We start from the raw sequence: 25,985 nt of genomic DNA, 5'->3' as shown, positions 1-25,985 counted from the left end.
TCAAGAGGGTACCGACAGCTATGTTCTCTTTGGTTCGAATACGACCCATGTTTGAACAGGAAGCCCCCAGGTGATTCTTAGAATTGTTTAACGACGCTGATTCGAATACGTTCCACGTCGATTCTCAGAGGGGTTAAACTATGATTCAAATATGACCAAAGGTAACCTCCCAATGAGCTCGGCACTTTGCCAATCAAATGGGTATCGACAGCTATGTTCTCTTTGGTTCGAATACGACCCATGTTTGAACAGGAAGCCCCCAAGTGACTTTACTGCTGTACGGCTAGATCCGAATACAATCATAAGCCAGATCCTCCTTTAAATCATCATGTAATCTTGTAATAAAAACAACACGCGCATATTTGGAGGAGGAAAAAGGACAGAGGTCCTGCTTTATTGCTTATCATAATATATACATGGCTAAGACAAATATGTACACCACGAGAGCCGGTAGCTCAAGTGTAGTAAGGCCGAAGCTGAGCTATGTTCCACGGCCGACGGGTCTCTTCCTCTGACTTACGTGAATCTTTGTGCTCCCGAAGGTCAATGAGGTAATATGACCCGTTGTGCAAGTTCTTGCTGACCACAAAGGGCCCTTCCCAAGGTGGGGATAACTTGTGTGCATCTGTTTGATCCTGGATGAGCCGGAGCACAAGGTCGCCTTCCTGGAAGACTCGGGATTTGACCCAGCGGCTATGATAACGGCGCAAGTCTTGTTGGTAAATCGCTGACCGGGCTGCTGCCACATCACGCTGTTCATCCAACAAGTCAAGAGCATCTTGGCGCGCCTGTTCATTATCTGTCTCAACATAAGCCGCCACGCAAGGTGAGTCGTGACGGATGTCACTGGGGAGGACTGCTTCCGCTCCATAAACCATGAAGAAAGGCGTGAAGCCTGTAGATCTGTTAGGAGTAGTATTGATGCTCCATAAGACGGAGGGCAACTCCTCCACCCAACAACCCGGCGTCCGTTTCAAAGGGACCAAAAGCCGGGGCTTGATGCCCTTCAGAATCTCCTGATTAGCTCTCTCAGCTTGACCATTGGATTGAGGATGAGCCACTGAAGAAACATCAAGTCGGATATGCTCTCGTTGACAAAACTCCTCCATGGCGCCTTTGGAAAGATTGGTGCCATTGTCAGTTATAATGCTGAGCGGAAAGCCAAAACGGAAAATCACCTTTTTCATAAATTGAACCGCCGTGGCTGCATCGCACTTGCTAACTGGCTCAGCTTCCACCCACTTTGTGAATTTGTCAACTGCCACCAAGAGGTGGGTCTTCTTATCCTTGGACCGTTTAAAAGGCCCAACCATGTCAAGCCCCCAGACCGCAAAGGGCCAAGTGATTGGGATCATCCTCAACTCCTGAGCCGGCACATGAGCCCGTCGTGAGAACCTTTGGCAACCATCACATTTACTAACCAAGTCCTCTGCATCAGCATGAGCCGTCAGCCAATAAAAACCATGACGGAAAGCCTTGGCCACAAGGGATTTTGAGCCGGCATGATGGCCACAATCCCCTTCATGGATCTCACGCAAGATCTCTTGGCCTTCCTCAGGGGAGATACAACGTTGAAATGCCCCCTGAAACACTGCGATGATGTAACTCGCCACCGATGACGATCATTGACTTAGCCCGCCGGGTTATTTTCCTGGCCAAAGTTTCATCCTCAGGCAACTCTCCCCGGGTTATATAAGCCAGATATGGCATTGTCCAATCTGGTATGACATGAAGAGCCGCCACTAGTCGTGCCTCCGGGTCAGGGATAGCCAAGTCTTCCTCTGTAGGTAACTTAACCGAAGGGTTATACAGGACATCCAGGAAAGTGTTAGGGGGCACCGGCTTTCGCTGAGAGCCTAGCCGGCTCAGAGCATCAGCTGCCTCATTCTTCCTGCGATCAATGTGCTCCACTTGGTATCCCTGAAAGTGCCCAGCAATGGCATCAACCTCGCGGCGATAAGCCGCCATGAGAGGATCCTTGGAATCCCACTTGCCTGATACTTGTTGAGCCACCAAGTCTGAGTCACCAAAGCACCTTACCCGGCTCAAGCTCATCTCCTTAGCCATCCGAAGACCGTGGAGCAAGGCCTCGTACTCAGCCGCATTGTTAGTGCAAGGGAACATCAACTGTAGCACATAATGGAACTTGTCACCCTTAGGGGAAGCCAATACAACGCCAGCCCCCGAGCCCTCCAGCTGCCTGGACCCATCAAAGTGAATAGTCCAATAAGTGTTATCCGGCTTTTGCTCGGGCACTTGTGACTCTGTCCAATCATTGATGAAATCCACCAAAGCCTGAGATTTAACAGCAGTGCGTGGCACATATTTGAGGCCATGAGGTCCCAGTTCTATAGCCCACTTAGCAATTCTCCCTGTGGCCTCTCTGTTTTGAATAATATCACCAAGAGGGGCAGAACTGACCGCAGTGATGGGATGACCCTGAAAATAATGCTTAAGCTTCCGGCTCGCCATGAACACACCATACACAAGCTTCTGCCAATGCGGGTACCGCTGCTTGGACTCAATGAGCACTTCGCTGACATAATAAACCGGCCGCTGAACCGGATGCTCCTTACCCGCCTCCTTGCGCTCCACCACAATAGCCACGCTGACGGCTCGTGCGTTTGCCGCCACATACAGTAGCAAGGGCTCCTTATCAACCGGAGCAGCAAGGACTGGGGGCTCTGCCAGCTGCTTTTTCAAATCCTCAAAAGCGGTATTAGCTGCATCATTCCAGACAAAGTTATCAGTCTTCTTCATCAACTGATATAAGGGCATGGCCTTCTCACCCAAACGGCTTATAAACCGGCTTAAAGCAGCAATGCGACCCGCCAAGCACTGGACGTCATTTATACACGCCGGCTTAGCTAGGGAGGTGATGGCCTTGATCTTCTCCGGGTTAGCCTCAATACCTCTGTCAGAAACCAAGAAGCCCAATAGTTTGCCTGCAGGAACACCAAAAACACACTTGGCCGGGTTAAGCATCATCTTATAGACCTGGAGATTATCAAAGGTTTCCCTTAAATCATCTATCAGGGTTTCCTCTTTGATGGATTTAACCACAATATCATCCACGTAAGCGTGAACATTGCGCCCGATCTGTTTATGAAGACAGTTCTGTACACAGCGCTGGTAAGTCGCCTGTGCACACTTGAGTCCAAAGGGCATAGACACATAGCAGAAGGCTCCAAATGGAGTGATAAACGCCGTCTTCTCCCGGTCCTTAACTGCCATCTTAATCTGATGATACCTGGAATAAGCATCCAAGAAACTTAAGCGTGCGCAACCTGCCGTAGCATCAATGATTTGATCAATACGGGGGAGGGCAAAAGGATCAGCCGGACACGCCTTGTTCAAGTCCGTGTAATCCACACACATCCGCCAGGTGCCGTTCTTCTTGAGCACGAGCACCGGGTTAGCCAACCACTCTGGGTGAAAGACTTCACCGATAAACCCGGCCGCCAAGAGCCGGGCCACTTCTTCACCAATAGCTTTTCGCCTCTCTTCATTAAACCGCCGAAGGAACTGTCTGACCGGCTTAAATTTCGGATCCACATTGAGAGTGTGCTCAGCGAGTTCTCTAGGTACACCTGGCATGTCAGAAGGTTTCCACGCGAAGATGTCCCTATTCTCACGGATGAACTCGATGAGCGCGCTTTCCTATTTTGGATCCAAATTTGCACTGATGCTAAACTGCTGAGATGAGTCACCTGGAAAAAAATCAACAAGTTTAGTCTCGTCAGCTGATTTAAATTTCATTGCCAGTTCATTCTCCGTGGTTGGCTTTTTCAGAGAGGTCATATCTGTTGGGTCAACATTGTCTTTGTAAAACTTCAACTCCTCTGTAGCGCAAACAGACTCTGCATAAGCCGCGTCGCCTTCCTCGCACTCTAGAGCCACTTTCCGGCTGCCGTGAACCGTAATAGTCCCGTTGTGACCCGGCATTTTAAGCTGTAAGTACACATAACACGGCCGTGCCATGAACTTGGCGTAAGCCGGCCGTCCAAATATAGCATGGTATGGACTTCTTATCTTGACCACCTCAAAGGTCAACTTCTCCACCCTGTAGTTGTTCTCATCACCAAAAGCCACTTCCAATTCGATCTTGCCGACTGGATAAGCCGACTTACCAGGTACCACACCATGGAAGATAGTGTTTGACTGGCTGAGGTTCTTATCAACCAACCCCATACGGCGAAAAGTCTCATAATAGAGGATATTGATGCTGCTGCCCCCATCCATGAGTACCTTTGGGAACATATAGCCTCCCACCTGAGGAGCCACCACTAAGGCCAAGTGGCCCGGGTTATCCACCCGGGGAGGGTGATCCTCCCTACTCCACACTATAGGCTGCTCAGACCACCGCAAGTAGCGTGGGACCGCCGGCTCAACCGCATTCACAGCCCTCTTGTGAAGCTTCTGATCTTGTTTGCACAAACTAGTGGTAAACACATGATACTGTCCACCACTAAGCTGCTTTGGATTGGTCTGATAACCCCCCTGCTGATGTTGATGACCCTGGCCAGTCTGTTGATTAAAGCCCCCCTGACCACTCTGAGGACCAGAATTTGAGCCGCCCCCCGGGCCATGAAAGCCGCCGGCGCCTGAGCCGCCGCCCGGGCCATTGTAGTTTTTAAAGGCTTTCATGATTGCACAATCCTTCCATAGATGAGTCGCTGGCTTCTCTCTAGAGCCATGCCTTGGACAAGGTTCATTCAACAGCTGCTCCAGCGTCGGACCTGACCCGCCACCGCGGGGAGGGGGTCTCCCCTTGCGTCGCTGGTTATTACCTTGTGAGCTGGCGTTGGCTACAAACTCTAGGCTGCCATCGGCCTTGCGCTTGCCTCCTCCTTGGTTCCCCGGGTTAAACTGAGGACCCTTGCCATTGCCGTTCTTCTTTCCCTTCCCTGTCCTTTCATCATCTGAAGGGGGATCCTTGGTACCATCGGAATCGGCGTACTTGACAAGAGCCACCATTAGTGTACCCATATCAGTGCAGTCACGTTTAAGCCGCCCGAGTTTCATCTTTAGGGGCACAAAGCGACAGTTTTGTTCCAACATTAAGACTGCAGAGCCGACATCCATCTTATCCGATGAATGTATGATCTCCTTGACCCGGCGAACCCAATGGGTCGTGGATTCACCCTCCTGCTGCCAAAAGAATGCAAAGGCTTTGCACGAGTAAGACGGATACTCGATTACGGACTCCGGCTCTGAGAAGAAAAAGGGTGGGAGGGTGGGAAAAGAAAGACAACTTCATACAGGGAAACAACGTCGGTTGAGAAAGAACTGAGGACTGATCTCGCTAAAGATAACAAGAATCGAATGACTCAAAGAGAAGTGCGCCGGATGAAAAGAGCTGACATCGCAACGAACGAAAACTAACCGCGTGATCCTAAAAAAATTTGAAGGGGAAGAGGAGTAATGTCAAATCACCTACGTCAAGATTTCTCACCAGAGCGATGAAGGGGCAGAGGAGTAAAAAGAATTCCTACTCTCCGTTATAACTAGACTCCGAAAAAGTTTTCTTCTAGACTCAACAATGGCCAAACTACAAGATCAAACAAGGGGGCTCCTAGGGTCGGTCGAGGCTCTGATACCAACTTGTCACGCCCAATATGTGACTCTATCCTAAAGGAACTCGAAGGTCCCACCAAGGATAGAACCGCATATTGACACGCTTTTGCAAGGTGGATATCATTACATCGATCCATTACATAATAGATGGGAATACATACAAAGCATACAAATGCCACAAGAATACATCAATACATCATACATACGACAACATCCGACTACAGATGCAAACACAAACAAAAGCTCAAACGACATCCATCCTGCTAGCCCAGGCTGCCGACCAGGAACCTAACCCAAGATCGACGAAGAAGAAGAAGAAGAAGAACTCAAAATGGGCAAACATCACTCTCGCGTCATGAACATCACATTACCTGTACCTGCAACTGTTGGTGTAGTAATCTATGAGACACGAGGACTCAGCAATCCCATTACCGTGGGTATCAAGACTAGCAAAGCTTAATGGGATCAAGACTAGCAAAGCTTAATGGGTATGGAAAGGATAAGTGGTGAGGTTGTAGCAGCGACTAAGCAATTATGGTGGCTAACATACGAGTACAAGAGTAAGATGAGAATCTACGCAAATAGTCGCCAACTAGTAATGATCAAGAACTGATCCTGAACTACTTACGTTCAAACATAACCCAACCGTGTTCTCCTCTCGAACTTCCCCTAAAAGAGACAGTCACGGTTACGCAACGCGGTTGGTGTATTTTAATTGAGTTTACTTCAAGTCCTCTACAACCGGATATTAACAAATTCACATCTGCCACATAACAGCGGGCACGGCTTTCGAAAGCTTAAACCCTGCAGGGGTGTCCCAACTTAGCCCATGACAAGCTCATGATCCACGGAGACAATCCTCCATCGCGGGAGCCTCCGACCAGACTCGGAATCCCGGTGCACAGGACATTTCGACAATGGAAAAACTAATCCAGCAAAGCCTCCCGGCATGTCAACACCCTGATAGTAGCCGCGCGTATCTAGTCTCAGGACACGTTTGGATGGGTCAAGCTACGAGTAAAACCAGCCCTCGAGTTTCCCCGTGGTAGCCCCGCAGGCTGCCCGTTTGGGACCAACACCATCAGCACTGGCCCCGCCCTGTATGTAGAAAAAATCCTCGGGTTCGCGACGCCCTATGCAAATTAATTATTAGGTTCAAGTATTATTATGGCAAATGTTAAAACCAATGGTGGGCCTTGCTGGAAGAGTTTTATGCAAAGCGAACTGTCAAGAGGGCCCCATACCCCTCACCGTGTTAGGGACGCAAAATCAAGGAACATAACACTGGTATGACGGAAACTAGGGCGGGAAGAGTGGAACAAAACACCAGGCATAAGGCCGAGCCTTCCACCCTTTACCAAGTATATATGTGCATTAATTAAATAAGAGATATTGTGATATTCCAAGAATATCCATAACATCTATGTCCCAACATGGAACAACCTGCAACTAGCAACGCTATAAGAGGGGCTGAGCAAAGCGGTAACATAGCCAAACAACTGTTTGCTAGGAAGGGTAAAATGGTTAGAGGTTATTTCATGGCAATGTGGGAGGCTTGATAAACAAGTGGTAAGTAGCGCGACATAGCGATAGCATCAAGACAACTAGCATAGCAAAGATAGTAGTGAGATCCAAGGTGACGGTCATCTTGCCTGAAATCTCGCTAGGAAGAAGAAAGATCCTGTTATCTGATCTGTATGAATGGTTACATTAGTGTAGAATATATCCAATGCCAATGAAAGTTTTTTGCTCTGCATTGTTCTTGTAAGCACCTGCTGTCCTTTATTAGTGTACTTATATTGACAGGTAGTTGTTCATGTACCATCACTCTGCAGCTTATTTTCCTTTGCCCTCCATTTTCTACACATCAGATCTGTGATAACACCGATGGTACTGAAGAAGTTTAGCTCTGCATTGCTCTTGGCTGTACCTTTTGCCTGTATCGCTGTACTTACATTTATAACTACTTGGTTATGTAGCATCACTCTTCATCTTATCTTAAATATTCTCAATTTTTTCTTATATTATCACATCTATATTTACCCTTAACAAAATGTAGAATAAAGGCAATGCTTATGAAGAAGATTCTATGGTAAACTTCTTGAATTGCCCCCACCCCCCATCAGCATGGATAAGGGCTTTATAGAGCCTGCCTTCACCAATAATGTAAGTTTGACCTTCTCAAGCCTTCAAACTTTGTTGTGTATATTTGGTTAGGCATGACTGCAACAGCTGTTTATTTTTTGTGCTTGCATCAAATTGCATGTTTAAAGTTTATTATGTAGTTCATAAACAAAAGTTTGTCCTTCTCAATTTAAGTTTTCAGTTGTACAACCAAGTTCCTTCTTCATACCATGTAAATTAAACTATACAGAGCAACTGATCTTCTTTTGCACTGCATGTATGCTTCTGTTCTTGATCCGTAATCCAGTGGTGTGGTGAACCTACCCACTACAACACAATGTCATATTCTGCAATGTCTTAACTATGAACAATGTCATATCATTCTACTATTATTTAAACCATCTCTTTATTTGCCAATCTGAAATGGGATAAATTGACAGCACACTAACCATTGATACTTATGAGTTCTTGATCTGTAATCCAGTGGTGTCGTGAAGCTGCCAACTCCTTCACAATGTCATTTCCTGCCATGTCTTAACCTGAATAATACCATATTGTGTTAATGCTATTTTAAATTGTGTCACTTTATTCGTCAGCAAGAAATGTGATGAATTGTCAGCACTGATACTTATATGTGCAAAACATGTCATCTATGTGCTTGTTTATCTTCCAGAGTGAGGAGGATATAAGTGTCAAACAAGCGCAGTCTCATCAGCTTGCTCAGTTGCTTGCGCTGCAGCTCCCGAGCAGGTCTAACCTTTCTTGAACTCTATTGAAGTTTTGTCGGTTTTGTATATTATTTTGTCGGCGTATTTATTTGCACTGTTGGTGATCTTTGATGCCCAGTGTATGTAATCTGCTGTCTGCTTGTGCTTTATTATCATAGTGGCAAACTTTGATGCCCGGTGGATGTAATATGCCATAATTTCTTTATTGTATACTCTAGGTTTTTTCTTATTCACATGCATCAGTTATTTTAGTGTATATATCCTGTCTTCGCAGTAAACCGGCCAAACCATAAAATTACGGTACATAATCGCGCCGTCATGCAAATCACTATGTATGATCCGCATCATGGGCCCAGTCATCTTGGTCCGTTAACAGGCCTAAATGTAAACTGGCCCACTAGTAGATTCGGGCCTTTAATAGGCCGAGTAAATCGCCGGCCCTATTTTTGCAAGAAAACTCAATCGGCTTTTAGGAGGCTGAAAAGTAGGTTCGGCCTGAAATGTGCCGAACAGCTCACAGGCCGGCAGCAGGCCAAAATAGACCCCAGCCCATGATTGTGCCAATCACATCACGGGCCATTAACAGGCCAAAATTTTCTCGGTCTTTGTTTAGCCCAATCAGATTATCGGTTGTGAGCAGGCCGGATGCAAACCGGGCCGTAGTTAGGCCCAACTATATGACGAGCTTTTAACAGGCCAAAATAAATATAGGGCCGAAATGTTAAACGGGCCTTTAACAGGCCGAAACTAATATCAGACCGAATTACTAATTGGGCCTTTAGCAAGTGGGCCCAAAGCATAGCGTCCAGTTGACGGGCCGAATCTGATATGGGCCATCATTTATCCCAAAGCCTCTTAAAGGGCCGGATCTGATCTGGGCTATAATTTGGCCCAGAACGTGGTAGGCTTTTAACGTGCTGGATCTCATATGGGCCTTTATTAGGCCCGGAACGTGGTAGTATGTTAATGGACCGGATCAAATATGGGCCGACATTTGGCCCAAAACATGGCAGGCCGTTAACGGGTCGGCCCACTAGTGTCCACAAAATCTTGTGGGCCTCTAGCTGGGTCGGCCCACTCGTGTCCTCGAAATCTTATGGGCCTTTAGCTGGGCCGGCCCCTTATGGTCGGCGAAATCTTATGGGCCTTTAGCTGGGCTGGCCCGTTATGGTCCGCAAAATCTTGTCGGCCTTTAGTTGGGCCGGTCCATTTAACCTATATGGGCCTCTGTTGGGCCGTGCCACATGTCAATGTATCATAGGCGCCTCCTGTCCAATGAATGGATGACATCTGCCCAATGGTGAGCTGACACGTATTTCCTCCGGCCAATGAGAATTTTACATGTGGAAAATCCTCGTTGGTCCAGGCTATTAGCGGGTTATCGGATCCAAAACCGGACCCGATAGCTTAACGGCGGCCCATTACGGTGGATGCCACGTGTCGGTCACCCTTGACGAAAGCACTTCCATGACGCGCCATTTATCTTCATGGAAGTGGACACTTCCGTGATGATAATTTTGGTAATGCCATGGAACACTTCTACGACAGCGCAGGTATGACTATCTTGATTCTGTCATAAAATCGTCATGGATGTGCATGCATGGCAGAAAACGTGACCTACTGTGACAAACACGTATCATCATGGAAGTGTTTTTTTTGTAGTGCTTGGTCTCATAACTTAGGAAAATACTTACCGTTGATGGGTTGCATCATCCTCTCCTCTTCGGGGAAATAGCAACGCAGATACAAGCAATCAGGAAGAATTTCTGGCGTCGTTGCCGGGGAGACATCATCAACATCTATCAGGTTCCTAATCACAAATCTCATCTCCTTGCAATTTACATTATTTTTCACTTGCCTCTCATTTTCATCTCCCCCACTTCACAAAAATATTTGCCTTTTTATTTGCCATCTTTTTCGTTTGCCTTTTTCTGTTCGATATTTTGTTTGCATGAGATCTTGTTTGCATAGTCACGATGTCTCAAGAAAATACCAAATTTTATGAATTTTTCAATACTAATAATAATGATTTTACTAGTACTCTGATTGCTCCTCGAGCCGCTAGTGCGGAGCCTTATGATATTAATGCCGCTTTGTTGAATCTTGTTATAAATATCAATTTTCTGGTACTCCTAATGAGGATGTCGCGTACTGTCTAAACACTTTCATAGAATTGTTTTATATGCAAAAGAAAAAACATGTGGACAATGATATAGTGAAGAAGAAATTGTTTCCTTTCTCTTTGCGGGATCGTGCAAAAATATGGTTTTCCTCTTTGCCTCGCAATAGTATCGATTAATGGGATAAGTGCAAAGATGCTTTTATTACTAAGTATTTTCCGCCCGCAAAAAATATTTCCCTTAGAAATCAAATCATGAATTTTAAGCAACTTGATCATGAACATGTTGCAAAATCTTTGGAAAGAATGAAATTGATGCAAAGAAATTTTCCTACTCATGTTTAAATCTTTGGATGATTATACAAAAATTTTATGCGGGATTTACTTTTTATTCTAGAAACCTTTTAGATTCTACCGCGGGTGGTACTTTTATGAAAATTACTTTGGGTGAAGCTACCAAATTGTTAGATAATATCATGGAAAATTATTCGAAATGACATACTGAAAGAGCACCTATTAGTAAAAAGGTTAATTCGATTGAAGAAATTACTACTTTGAGTAAAAAAGTTGATGCTCTTATGAAATTGGTTGCTATTAAAAATGCTCCTATTGATCTTAATGATGCGCCTCTGTCTACTTTGATTTCGCAAAATAGTGATCCAGTAGATATGAATTTTGTCTCGTGAAACAATTTCAATAATAATGCTTATAGAGGTAATTTTAATCCTAGGCCTTTTCCAGGAAATTCCTCTAGTAATTATGGCAATTCCTATGTTAATTCATCTTAAAATAATAATAGGAACCCCTCTGATCTTGAGAGTAATATTAAATAATTTATCAATGATCAAAAAGTTTTTAATACTACGATAGAAGAAAACTTGAGTAAACTTGATGATATATCTTGAAGCATTGATAGAATTTCGCATGATGTAGAAAATCTCAAGATTATTTTTTTTTCACCTAAGGTTGATTTTAATGAGTCAATTAAAGCATTATATGTTTCTATGGATGAAAGTAAGAAAAGAACTGCTATGCTTAGAGCTAAAAGAGAACTTTTAGAAAGAGTGTTTTCTACTGATTGCTTTCATAATAATGATGAAGATCTTAAAATGATTGGTGTTTCTTCTATTGATTCCTTGTTTAGTAATATTAAACTTGATGATAAATGGACTGAAGAAGAGTCAACTTTAGCTAGAGAGCATCATCATAATTCGGAGGGTGAAAATCTTGTTGAAAACATTGATAAAAGTGGGGTTGGAGAGGTCAAAACTTTAACTAGTGATGTGCCCACTCTTTTGGATTACAAAGATTTTAATTATGATAGTTGCTCTTTGATTGAATGTATTCCTTTGTTGCAACCCATGATAAATTCACAATGCTTATGAACAAAATAAAGCTTTTACTAAACATATTGTAGATGCGATGATGAATGCTTTAGAAGAAAAGTTGGAATTAGAGATTTCAATTCCTAAAAATTATATGATGTATGGGAACCTACCATTAAACTCAATATAAAAAATCATGAGTGCTTTGCTTTATGTGATTTGGGTGCTAGTGTTTCCACATTTTCGAAATATCTATGTGATGTGCTAGGTTTTACCAAGTTGGAAGAATGTTCTCTTAATATGCACTTGGTGGATTCTACTATTAAGAAACCTTTGGGAAGGATAAATGTTGTTCTTATTCTTGCAAATAGGAACTATGTGCCCATAGATTTTATTGTTCTTGATATTTATTGCAATCCATCTTGGCCCATCATACTTGGTAGACTGTTTTTACGAACTATAGGTGTCGTGATGGATATGAAAGAAGGGAATATTAAATTTCAGGTTCCCTTGAGAAAGGGTATGGAACACTTCCCTAGAACAAGAATTAAGCCACCATATGAATCAATCATGAGGGCAACATGAGCAAAAAATAAAGATGGCAATACTTGAATCTACGCATTATGCCTAGCTAAGGGTGTGAAACAATAGTGCTTGTTGGGAGGCAACCCAATGAATAAAATTTATTTTTTACTTTTTTCTGTTTTTGTGTGTTCAAACAATTATTCTACTGTTATGATTGTGTTTTTATGTGTTAATTACTGTTTGTGCCAAGTAAATCCTTTAGGATCATGTTGGGTGATAGTTGATTTAATCCTATTGAAAAGCATAAACTTTTGCATCCGGTAGCTAACTTGTTAAAAATCGCAGAAGCAACGAAAAATTCTGAATTTTTTACCCAAGATTGATTTACAAATTGCCTATGTTGTCCTAAGTTTTTCAGAATTTTTGGAGTTACAGAAGTATGGTCGAAGTCCAAATTACTACAGACTGTTATGTTTTTGACAAATTATATTTTCTTTGCATTGTGTGCTTATTTTGATGAATCTATGGATTGTATTGGAGGGTATAAGCCATGTAAAAGTTAGAATACAGTAGGTATAATGCAATAATAAAATACGAATGGCTTTTCAATAGTAATTAAAATGGTGATTTGCTTTATTATACTAACGGATCTCACGAAGGTTTTGTTGAGTTTTGTGTGATTGAAGTTTTCAAGTTTTGCGTGAGATCACGATGGATGAAGGAATAAGGAGTGAAAAGAGCCTCAGCTTGGGGATGCCCATGGCACCCCAAGGAAATATTTAAGGAGAACCAAGCAACTAAGCTTGGGGATGCCCCGGAAGGCATCCCCTCTTTCTTCTGACAACCATTGGTAATTTTACTTGGAGCTATATTTTTATTCATCACATACCATGATTTTTGCTTGGAGTATCTTGTATTTTATGAGTCTTTTCTTGTTTCGCTTTTTAGTTTGTCGCAATCATCCTTGTTGGACACACCTATTTTGAGAGAGCCAAAATGATGCTATGATTTGTTGGAATTGCTCTAGTGCTTCACATATATCTTTTTTAGCGCGGTGGTGCTTTAAGTTTTGAAGAAATACTCTCTTCCATGCTTCAATTAGATTAATTTGAGATTTAGTAAAAAAATATGACATTCTCTCATGCTTCACTTATATTATGTTGAGAGACAAAAAAAATTATGCTCATGTTCTTCACTTAAATTTGTTTGAGAGCTTGTCATAAGAAATGGTAATATATTAATCTAGTCCCAAAGTGATAGATGTCCAAGAATGATATAATAAAAACTTTCATAAAGATCATTGGACAAAATAAACTTGATTCTTTGTAATAGTTTCGAGATATGATGATAGTAATATGTGAGTCATGTTGGTGAGTAATTATGCTTTAGTAAGAATATTGGCGTTAAGGTTTGTGAGTCCCTATGCAAGCATGAAAGTCAATAGTTGTGCAATGAAATTACATCCTACTTGTGGTGAATTATTCGGTGTTAGTTATGTCGAATGCTCGTTTATGTGAGTTTTTGTTTTTTGGTTGGTTGCTTCTCAATCTATTTGCTAGCATGTCCTTGTACTAAGTGGGAATACTACTTCTGCATCCAAAATCCTTAAACCCAGCTGAGCCAAATGAGTCCACCATACCTACCTATATGAGGTATTCCCATGCCGTTCCAAGTAAATTTTTATGTGGCATCTCTAATTTTCAAAATGAATTTCCTTTTTGTGTGCCCGTATCTGTGACGCCCGGATAATTATACTACAGTAAACCTACGCTAGTGATGACACGTCACCTCTGTTAGTGTTGATAATCTTGCGTTAGTTCAAAACCGGATCAAAATTCAAAGTTCAAAATCAAGCTAACAATAAAAGTTTTCAAATACTAAAACTAAAATGTTCAATAAATAGTAGATAAATCAGAGGCTATGATAAAATAGTAAAGAACATTATTGAAATTTGATAAGTGACTTAAACATCCTCAAACAGTGGCTGAAAACATTAATTAATAACCTTTTTATTAATACAAAATAAATATGAAATGATATTTACCCCAAACTAGTTTTTGGTGGTAAGGTATATTGTGATGTGATTTGTGGGCCAGCTATCATATTTTACAAAACTCACTTGGTGCCCAGACAATTAGCCAAAACAGAAAAGGAAAAAATAAGACAAAGTAAAACAAAAAGAAAAGAAAATGACCCCCCTGGACCAGACGGCCCAGCTCGCAGCCAGGCCGGCCCACCTGGCCCATCCGCCGAACCGGCCCGTTCCCCCCCCCCCCCCGGTCGCTCTCTCCCCTTCCCTGTTCCCCCGACCAGGGTCGGAACAGGCGCGCGTCCCCGCCGGACCCCCCTCGCCGGCGTCGAGGAGGGGGATAAGATCGCCAGCGCCCCCGCCTCCACTGACCCCTCCCCTCGATGCCTCGGCCTCCTCCCCACCTACCTCCACCAACTCCCCTCTGCATCTCGGCCGCTCTCTCTCTCTCTCTGGTCCTCCCCTCGCCCGAGCGAGATCGCCGCCGAAGCCTCGTAGGCGTGGCCCCGACCACCGTTCGTCGAGCCGCCGATGTCCCCGAGCTCCCTCTACGTCGTCCTCGTCGACCCCGCGCTTCAGGACGAGCTGGGGTGCCCTACAGTGGCCGGGTCAAGCTTTTCCCCAACCTCGGTCGCCGCCGCCCGCCGTGATTCATCCCGCCTCCCCTCTGCGCTCCCGTTCACTCGAGGGCCTCCGTGTGCCGCGCCGTAAGCCTCCACCCCCTCCTCCTTCCTCTGGTTCCTCCTCATACACCATAGAAGGCTCGCGGTGCCGCCGTCGCCATTGCCGCATGCGGCCTCGTCCGCGAGCTCGTTGCGCTCACCCCGTCCATCTCCGAGCCAAGCGGTGGCCTCCGTCGAGTTGCCGGAGGTCCGTAGAGCCCGCTAGCGTCGTTTGTTAGCTAGAACGCACCCCGTAGCGTGGTTTTCGGAGATGCCCGTAGTCCGGCGCCGCCCGCGGTCGTCGTTGAGCTCCACTCCGGCCACCCCCGCTCCTGGGATCACTCTAGATCGACGCGGGACGATCTACTCGTTCGAACGCCACCGAAAACGCGCGGAATGGTGCCCTGTGCTGGAGATCCGAGCAACTCCGGCGAACTTCCGCCGCTGGAATGGTCGCCGGCGTGATTCCGGCGACGTCACCGACGTGGCGCCCGCGTGGCACCGCCTGGGCCACTGACTGGTGGACCCAGGTCCCCCCCTTGACTTGTTGACCTCGGTCAACGAGCTGACTGGGCGGCCCCCAGCCACTGACATGCGGGCCCCCCCCTTCTGTTAATTAGTCTAACAATTGTTTTATAAATAAAAATAATTAGATTAACTAATCACTCACTGACATATGGGGCCCACCCCTCTAATTAGACTGTTAGTTTAGTTTAAATTACTGTTAGACTAACAGAGGCTGACATGTGGGTCCCACTGGACCCACCTGTCTGGTTTGACTGGTCAGCCGACCTGTTGACCTGCTGACGTCAGCATTACCTCATGCTGACGTCATAATTCATTTTGCTAAATTCAAATAATTCCAGAAATTCAATTAATCTTCGAAAATTCATATCTTTTAAACCGTAACTCGGATGAAATTGTTTTCTACATGAACGTTGCTCAGAACGACGAGACGAATCCGAATACGCAGTCCGTTCGTCCACCACACCTCCCTAACCTATCGAACTAGCAACTTTCCCCCTCCGGTCCGTCTGTCCGAAAACGCGAAACATCGGGAATACCTCCCGGATGTTTCCCCCCCTTCGCCGGTACCACCTACTGTCGCGTTAGGACACACCTAGCACCGCTCATTGTCATGTCACGCATCGTCATGCTTATGTTTGCATTGTATTTACTGTTTCTTCCCCCCTCTTCTCTCCGGTAGACTACGAGACCGACCCTGCCGCTGCCCAAATCGACTACGGAGTCGACGACCCCTCCTACTTGCCAGAGCAACCAGGCAAGCCCCTCCCCTTGATCACCAGATATCGCCTATTCTTCTCTATACTGCTTGCATTAGAGTAGTGTAGCATGTTACTGCTTTCCGTTAATCCTATACTGATGCATAGCCTGCCCTTGCTTCTACTATTGATACCTTTACCTGCAATCCTACTGCTTAGTATAGGATGCTAGTGTTCCATCAGTGGCCCTACACTCTTGTCCGTCTGCCATGCTATACTACTGGGCCGTGATCACTTCGGGAGGTGATCACGGGTATATACTATATACATTATATACATGACACATGTGGTGACTAAAGTCGGGTCGGCTCGAGGAGTACCCGCAAGTGATTCTGACGAGGGGGCTGAAAGGACAGGTGGCTCCACCCCGGTAGAGGTGGGCCTGGGTTCCTGACGGCCCCCGACTGTTACTTTATGGCGGAGCGACAGGGCAGGTTGAGACCACCTAGGAGAGAGGTGGGCCTGGCCCTGGTCGGCGTTCGCGGATAAATAACACGCTTAACGAGTTCTGGGTATTTGATCTGAGTCTGGCCTTTTGGTCTATACGCACTAACCATCTACGCGGGAGTAGTTATGGGTATCCCGACGTCGTGGTATCAGCCGAAGCCTTCTTGACGTCAGCAACTGAGTGGCGCGCGCCGGATTGGACTGGAACGCCACTAGGCTAGGTCTGCTTCCGGCCGCGTACGCAACGTGCAGGTGTGCATAGGGCGATGGGCCCAGACCCCTGCGCGCATAGGGTTAGACCGGCGTGCTGACCTCTCTGTTGTGCTTAGGTGGGGCTGCGACGTGTTGATCTTACGAGGCTGGGCATGACCCAGGAAAGTGTGTCCGGCCAAATGGGATCGAGCGTGTTGGGTTATGTGGTGCACCCCTGCAGGGAAGTTTATCTATTCGAATAGCCGTGTCCCTCGGTAAAAGGACGACCTGGAGTTGTACCTTGACCTTATGACAACTAGAACTGGATACTGAATAAAATACACCCTTCCAAGTGCCAAATACAACCCGGTGATCGCTCTCTAACAGGGCGACGAGGAGGGGATCGCCGGGTAGGATTATGCTATGCGATGCTACTTGGAGGACTTCAATCTACTCTCTTCTACATGCTACAAGATGGAGATGGCCAGAAGCGTAGACTTCGACAGGATTAGCTATCCCGCTCGTATTCTGGCGTTCTGTAGTTCAGTCCACTGATTTTCCCCTTTACACATATACACATGCATATGTAGTGTAGCTCCTTGCTTGCGAGTACTTTGGATGAGTACTCACGGTTGCTTCTCTCCCTCTTTTCCCCCTTTTCTTTTCTATCTGGAGGTCACAACCAGATGTTGGAGTCCAGGAGCCAGACGCCACCGTCGACGACGACACCTACGACACTGGAGGTGCCTACTACTACGTGCAGCCCGCTGACGACGACCAGGAGTAGTTAGGAGGGTCCCAGGCAGGAGGCCTTGCCTTTTCGATCGTTGCTACTTTTGTGCTAGCCTTCTTAAGGCAAACTTGTTTAACTTATGTCTGTACTCAGATATTGTTGCTTCCGCTGACTCGTCTGTGATCGAGCACTTGTATTCGAGCCCTCGAGGCCCCTGGCTTGTATTATGATGCTTGTATGACTTATTTATGTTTTAGAGTTGTGTTGTGATATCTTCCCGTGAGTCCCTGATCTTGGTCGTACACATTTGCGTGCATGATTAGTGTACGGTCAAATCGGGGGCGTCACAAGTTGGTATCAGAGCCGACTGCCTGTAGGAATCCCCCTTTCCAACTCCTTGGCTGAAGTCGAGTCTAGTCATTGAAAAACTTTTAATAACATGACTGTGTGGCTTACGGACCCACGTCACCATTGGGTGGTATTAGGATCTTTTACTCCTTGTCTATACTCTGGGACTCTGATCTCTCTTCTATTCGGGTTAAGTGAATTTTACTAAATCTAACATTAGGATCTCGTTATCACTTTCACCCGAGAGCCCTTTATTACTGATGATCGTCTGCTGCACGTGAAGACCCTGAAGATACTCTCCGCTGATAACCCGAGAACTTGTGTTCATTGCTTTTGCAATTCTCTTTCATCGATAAACTCCTATGGATAACCACGTATACTCGCCATTCATACAATGTTTCCCAGTTGATCTTGTTATTACAAGATACCCCGAAATTCTCTCTGTTGTTCCGAGAATCCTTTGAGCTTACTGCCTTGCTGTTCTTTGTCACCTGAACACCCCTACTGATAATTCTCGCACTTACCGAGTATCCGGTCATCCCCAGTTGATTCAAGTATTCCACAATAGTCTTCAAAATACTATTCGATCTTACGAAAATCTTCAGGAGCCTTTTTGCTCTTGAAATTCTTGCTTACTTGCATTATGATTAATCTTAAGTCTCGTAATCTTATTGGCATCTCTTGTCATTATCAGTTTGAGTCCATTGATTCAATATGATGCGAATGCTCGCAATCCTCAATCAGATCCTAGAATTCATCCTTCCGGCTCAGACATCTTTAACATGAGCTGGATCTCGACCTATCAAATTGCCATCGATTGTACCCCTAAGCCTACTCAACTTATCCATCCTTGATCAGAGCGTTGCTTCTGTCCCCATGATTTGGAAATCATAATTCTTTTGCATTTGAACGTTGAGTTAGTCAGTTGTTTCTTTAATCAGATCTCCTTGCATTCTTTCTTCCTCTGGTTGAGTACTGATGCTCACATCAGATCCCTTGTGGACCACCAGACCCCTTTTGTCGGATTTTATCCGACAATGTCCTCCATATTAAATAAGCTGGTGAGCTTTTCCTCGGATACATAATGCCTTTGGTAAATTGTATCCTCTGCTTTGTCAACCATGCTCTACTTTTGAGCTTGTGTTATTTACTCCTGAAGTTTGTAGTATATATTTCTACGAAGCCCCGATGGGTTGAACCTATACCTTCCCTAAAAACCGTATGAACTCGAAAGTTTTCATGAGTCATACTCTTCTGGTATTTTACCAGATAAAATTTTTCAACACTGCAACTTCATCAAACGCGAGAAGTGAATGAAAGTTTATGCATTGAAGAAGTGGGAGTCGACCTTGAACTTTGTGTGCATGCCCATGGACACGATGTAGATCTTATCATTAAAAGCTTCTCTTAAATTAATTATCCCCTTGGTATAAGTTCATCTATATCTGGGATCTAGCCTTTTGCAATCATGGTTCCGACCATGTTCTCTTTTAAACACCATTTCTCATACAAGTTAGGCACTTGTCTTCTGCAGGGCAATACCCTAGTCCAACCTTTACCTTGATCTGTCGTCGAGTATTACCCCCTGGTATCTCGAGATTATCATGGAACTGCATAACTTCTTATGAATTCTTCATCAAGTGCTACATTCTCACTTATCCCAATTTTCCACAGGCTCTGAGTTATTAGTCACTCGAGAACACCGATAAGCGAATCGATTCCGCACTCCGATTCAATAACTCTAAGTAATTCTTGTTGCTTACGAGTGTAATAATCCTTCAAGTCATTCCTAGCCTTATCGGCTATATCATTATCGTGCAAACTTTTAACTGTGCTACCCGGTCCTTCCCGAAACACAACTTTCGGTGATGAGCTAAGCTTACGTCGATCTTCCTCGTCATATTAGTTCGCCTTGAACAACAGGCTTGATTTCAAGTGTGTGCCTTCCCCTTGGTTCCATTAACCTATCGCTTCATCATTCCTTTGACTTGATGTCATCGCCGATCGTTTACCTCTTCATAAATCCTCGCTACAAATGTGTCGTGAACATCATCAACATTCTGAGCTCTTCCAAGATATCTATCGAATTCTGGATGAGAAATACCATCCTTGCCTTCGATGATTTGTTTTATCATCGACCATTTTATTGCCTTCCATTCAACACAAACTTGTGCGTGTTTTGTGTTGTACCTTGATTTCCCTACTATCTAGCTTATGATATGTTCTACCCTGGAGTATTACCAAATTTTATGTCAAGTATGTTGTAAGAATTTCACCACCTCGTATGACATCTTGGTACGGTGATACTTCTCCCCATCACCATTCTTTCTTGGTCCCCGTGTTGTTTCTAAAAGGAATACCGACCAATGGTCTGTGATGTGTAAATTCTAAACTTCTAGCAGCCCTATTGCTTTGGAGTTATTGGTCTATAGTTTCATTCTACGCCTATGGCTTAATGAATCATCATTCGGACATTGATTGTGCTACCTAGCCCATATTTCGGGTGCACATTTCAACCAATGTTTAACTGTGTATGTTTTCCTCGAGCATACATCATTAAGTCATTCGATCTAGCTAATGTTATCTCCTTGTTCACATAGTGATGGAATCTTTTGGAAATCTCAATGGATTGTCACTGAGTCAATCAGTCACCTCCTCACCTCTCCTTGATGTAATGATGAACCCTTGTCCGGAACTCGCTTCCATAGTTCATCTCCCGAGAATCTCCGATGTCGTTTCGACAATTTGTGTTGCACCTTTCTTCTCAGGCATCCTGAGTCTGAGTTATCCTGACACCAATCAGATCTGAATCTCGGTCAGATATGATGGTTGGAACATATTTCCAAGAGTTATAACATTGGCCTAATTATGACCCGGTAAGGTGATGATACCCAGCATACCTGGCGGGAGGACCTATTGTTATAAGTTTTCCCTTTTAGCAAGGTTAGCTATTCTTCCATGAGGAAATTGTAAGACTTATTCTATAAGTTGTTCCTGATGGATCCTTTTTGTTTCCAAAGTCTGATCTTCACCTGTTGACCATGTCAATGCTATCTCGAAGCATGTCTATGGTACTCTGATTTTCAACGGGAACATTTGAAGCACAATGCTAAATGTTTCCTGCGCAATTATCCAAACACCGTTGTATGGGTAATGTCATGAAAATTCTCTCCCGTACCTAAAGAGTTTTCTACATTATATCATGTCATGGATATCATGCTCTGCTTGTCCTTGGGAAGGATATACCCTTGAAATATGTGTTTAAGCACATTTTCCTTTCCATTCTTCTGTTTAATCCGATAATCATATTTTCCTTTCCATTGTTTGGTTTAACCTTTCTGGTGATCTATATGATCTAAGCAGTAATATTCTCCTGCTTATGTAAACACCTCGGTGTACAACTCTGTCAGTAAGACCCTGTTACTAATGTTGGTGACATTTCGGTAACCACCGATGGACGAGAACTTTGCCTAAGGGTCCGCCTCGTTTTAACGAGCAGGAAAATGGTTCTCTTCGTCCCTCGCCCTTGGTACCAACGTGTTGCCGACATAACTGACAGGGTATTCTCTGACATGCCTTGCTATCATGACCGTGCAAGATGTCACTGCTCCTATAAAAAAAACCACATGGTGGGCCCATAACCCACAGTTCCACAAGATCGAAACCTGACTCTCCTGTACACCCCTTGTTCCCAAAGTTACTCCTCGCGCGTGGCCTCGTATGTAATTCACGGGCCACCGTCCCAAGTGATCAATTCTGGTATCAGACACAATACTTATTCCCGTTGCTCTGAACCCCTTTTCACTCTGTTTCAGGCTTCGAACGATAGCCTACCCGTTTGAAACTTCTCATGGTACTTTCTTACTTGCTCTCGGCTTTTCTTAAGATTTAGTTCGAGAGTTACTTTCCGCCACCTTCCCCGATGATATTGACCAGATAGTAAACCTTGCAGAGGTCCGTTCTTCTAGATTACCCCCCTTACTCTGTTGTAAGTACGATGGAGTTCCCGAAGAAAGGACGATAACTTTATCATGATGACCTGAAACAGCAGAATGAAGACATCAACGTAATGGATCAACCTCTTCGAGAAGGACAACCAAGACCAAGAACACTCCCTAGAATTTCGTAACCCGAACCTTCCCCCTTACTTCCCTCTTAAATCTCGGGACGAGATTTCTTGTAGTGGAGGAGAATTGTGACGCCCGGATAATTATACTACAGTAAACCTACGCTAGTGATGACACGTCACCTCTGTTAGTGTTGATAATCTTGCGTTAGTTCAAAACCGGATCAAAATTCAAAGTTCAAAATCAAGCTAACAATAAAAGTTTTCAAATACTAAAACTAAAATTTCAATAAATAGTAGATAAATCAGAGGCTATGATAAAATAGTAAAGAACATTATTGAAATTTGATAAGTGACTTAAACATCCTCAAACAGTGGCTGAAAACATTAATTAATAACCTTTTTATTAATACAAAATAAATATGAAATGATATTTACCCCAAACTAGTTTTTGGTGGTAAGGTATATTGTGCTGTGATTTGTGGGCCAGCTATCATATTTTACAAAACTCACTTGGTGCCCAGACAATTAGCCAAAACAGAAAAGGAAAAAATAAGACAAAGTAAAACAAAAAGAAAAGAAAATGACCCCCCTGGACCAGACGGCCCAGCTCGCAGCCAGGCCGGCCCACCTGGCCCATCCGCCGAACCGGCCCGTCCCCCCCCCCGGTCGCTCTCTCCCCTTCCCTGTTCCCCCGACCAGGGTCGGAACAGGCGCGCGTCCCCGCCGGACCCCCCTCGCCGGCGTCGAGGAGGGGATAAGATCGCCAGCGCCCCCGCCTCCACTAACCCCTCCCCTCGACGCCTCGGCCTCCTCCCCACCTACCTCCACCAACTCCCCTCTGCATCTCGGCCGCTCTCTCTCTCTCTGGTCCTCCCCTCGCCCGAGCGAGATCGCCGTCGAAGCCTCGTAGGCGTGGCCCCGACCACCGTTCGTCGAGCCGCCGATGTCCCCGAGCTCCCTCTACGTCGTCCTCGTCGACCCCGCGCTTCAGGACGAGCTGGGGTGCCCTACAGCGCCCGGGTCAAGCTTTTCCCCAACCTCGGTCGCCGCCGCCCGCCGCGATTCATCCCGCCTCCCCTCTGCGCTCCCGTTCACTCGAGGGCCTCTGTGTGCCGCGCCGTAAGCCTCCACCCCCTCCTCCTTCCTCTGGTTCCTCCTCATACACCGTAGAAAGCTCGCGGTGCCGCCGTCGCCATTGCCGCATGCGGCCTCGTCCGCGAGCTCGTTGCGCTCACCCCGTCCATCTCCGAGCCAAGCGGTGGCCTCCGTCGAGTTGCCGGAGGTCCGTAGAGCCCGCTAGCGTCGTTTGTTAGCTAGAACGCACCCCGTAGCGTGGTTTTCGGAGATGCCCGTAGTCCAGCGCCGCCCGCGGTCGTCGTTGAGCTCCACTCCGGCCACCCCCGCTCCTGGGATCACTCTAGATCGACGCGGGACGATCTACTCGTTCGAACGCCACCGAAAACGTGCGGAATGGTGCCCTGTGCTGGAGATCCGAGCAACTCCGGCGAACTTCCGCCGCTGGAATGGTCGCCGGCGTGATTCCGGCGACGTCACCGACGTGGCGCCCGCGTGGCACCGCCTGGGCCACTGACTGGTGGACCCAGGTCCCCCCCTTGACTTGTTGACCGCGGTCAACGAGCTGACTGGGCGGCCCCCAGCCACTGACATGCGGGCCCCTCCCTTCTGTTAATTAGTCTAACAATTATTTTATAAATAAAAATAATTAGATTAACTAATCACTCACTGACATATGGGGCCCACCCCTCTAATTAGACTGTTAGTTTAGTTTAAATTACTGTTAGACTAACAGAGGCTGACATGTGGGTCCCACTGGACCCACCTGTCTGGTTTGACTGGTCAGCCGACCTGTTGACCTGCTGACGTCAGCATTACCTCATGCTGACGTCATAATTCATTTTTGCTAAATTCAAATAATTCCAGAAATTCAATTAATCTTTGAAAATTCATATCTTTTAAACCGTAACTCGGATGAAATTGTTTTCTACATGAACGTTGCTCAGAACGACGAGACGAATCCGAATACGCAGTCCGTTCGTCCACCACACCTCCCTAACCTATCGAACTAGCAACTTTCCCCCTCCGGTCCGTCTGTCCGAAAACGCGAAACATCGGGAATACCTCCCGGATGTTTCCCCCCCTTCGCCGGTACCACCTACTATCGCGTTAGGACACACCTAGCACCGCTCATTGTCATGTCACGCATCATCATGCTTATATTTGCATTGTATTTACTGTTTCTTCCCCCCTCTTCTCTCCGGTAGACTACGGGACCGACCCTGCCGCTGCCCAGTTCGACTACGGAGTCGACGACCCCTCCTACTTGCCAGAGCAACCAGGCAAGCCCCCTCCCCTTGATCACCAGATATCGCCTATTCTTCTCTATACAGCTTGCATTAGGGTAGTGTAGCATGTTACTGCTTTCCGTTAATCCTATACTGATGCATAGCCTGCCCTTGCTTCTACTATTGATACCTTTACCTGCAATCCTACTGCTTAGTATAGGATGCTAGTGTTCCATCAGTGGCCCTACACTCTTGTCCGTCTGCCATGCTATACTACTGGGCCGTGATCACTTCGGGAGGTGATCACGGGTATATACTATATACATTATATACATGACACATGTGGTGACTAAAGTCGGGTCGGCTCGAGGAGTACCCGCAAGTGATTCTGATGAGGGGGCTGAAAGGACAGGTGGCTCCACCCCGGTAGAGGTGGGCCTGGGTTCCTGACGGCCCCTGACTGTTACTTTATGGCGGAGCGACAGGGCAGGTTGAGACCACCTAGGAGAGAGGTGGGCCTGGCCCTGGTCGGCGTTCGCGGATAGATAACACGCTTAACGAGTTCTGGGTATTTGATCTGAGTCTGGCCTTTTGGTCTATACGCACTAACCATCTACGCGGGAGTAGTTATGGGTATCCCGACGTCGTGGTATCAGCCGAAGCCTTCTTGACGTCAGCAACTGAGTGGCGCGCGCCGGATTGGACTGGAACGCCACTAGGCTAGGTCTGCTTCCGGCCGCGTACGCAACGTGCAGGTGTGCATAGGGCGATGGGCCCAGACCCCTGCGCGCATAGGGTTAGACCGGCGTGCTGACCTCTCTGTTGTGCTTAGGTGGGGCTGCGACGTGTTGATCTTACGAGGCCGGGCATGACCCAGGAAAGTGTGTCCGGCCAAATGGGATCGAGCGTGTTGGGTTATGTGGTGCACCCCTGCAGGGAAGTTTATCTATTCGAATAGCCGTGTCCCTCGGTAAAAGGACGACCCGGAGTTGTACCTTGACCTTATGACAACTAGAACAGGATACTGAATAAAATACACCCTTCCAAGTGCCAGATACAACCCGGTGATCGCTCTCTAACAAGGCGACGAGGAGGGGATCGCCGGGTAGGATTATGCTATGCGATGCTACTTGGAGGACTTCAATCTACTCTCTTCTACATGCTACAAGATGGAGATGGCCAGAAGCGTAGACTTCGACAGGATTAGCTATCCCCCTCGTATTCTGGCGTTCTGCAGTTCAGTCCACTGATATTCCCCTTTACACATATACACATGCATATGTAGTGTAGCTCCTTGCTTGCGAGTACTTTGGATGAGTACTCACGGTTGCTTCTCTCCCTCTTTTCCCCCTTTTCTTTTCTATCTGGAGGTCACAACCAGATGTTGGAGTCCAGGAGCCAGACGCCACCGTCGACGACGACACCTACGACACTGGAGGTGCCTACTACTACGTGCAGCCCGCTGACGACGACCAGGAGTAGTTAGGAGGGTCCCAGGCAGGAGGCCTTGCCTTTTCGATC

The sequence above is a fragment of the Aegilops tauschii genome, chromosome 4, assembly GCF_002575655.3.
Source record: "Aegilops tauschii subsp. strangulata cultivar AL8/78 chromosome 4, Aet v6.0, whole genome shotgun sequence".
In the NCBI taxonomy this organism is placed as follows: domain Eukaryota; kingdom Viridiplantae; phylum Streptophyta; class Magnoliopsida; order Poales; family Poaceae; genus Aegilops; species Aegilops tauschii.
This window is presented reverse-complemented; position numbering follows the sequence as displayed.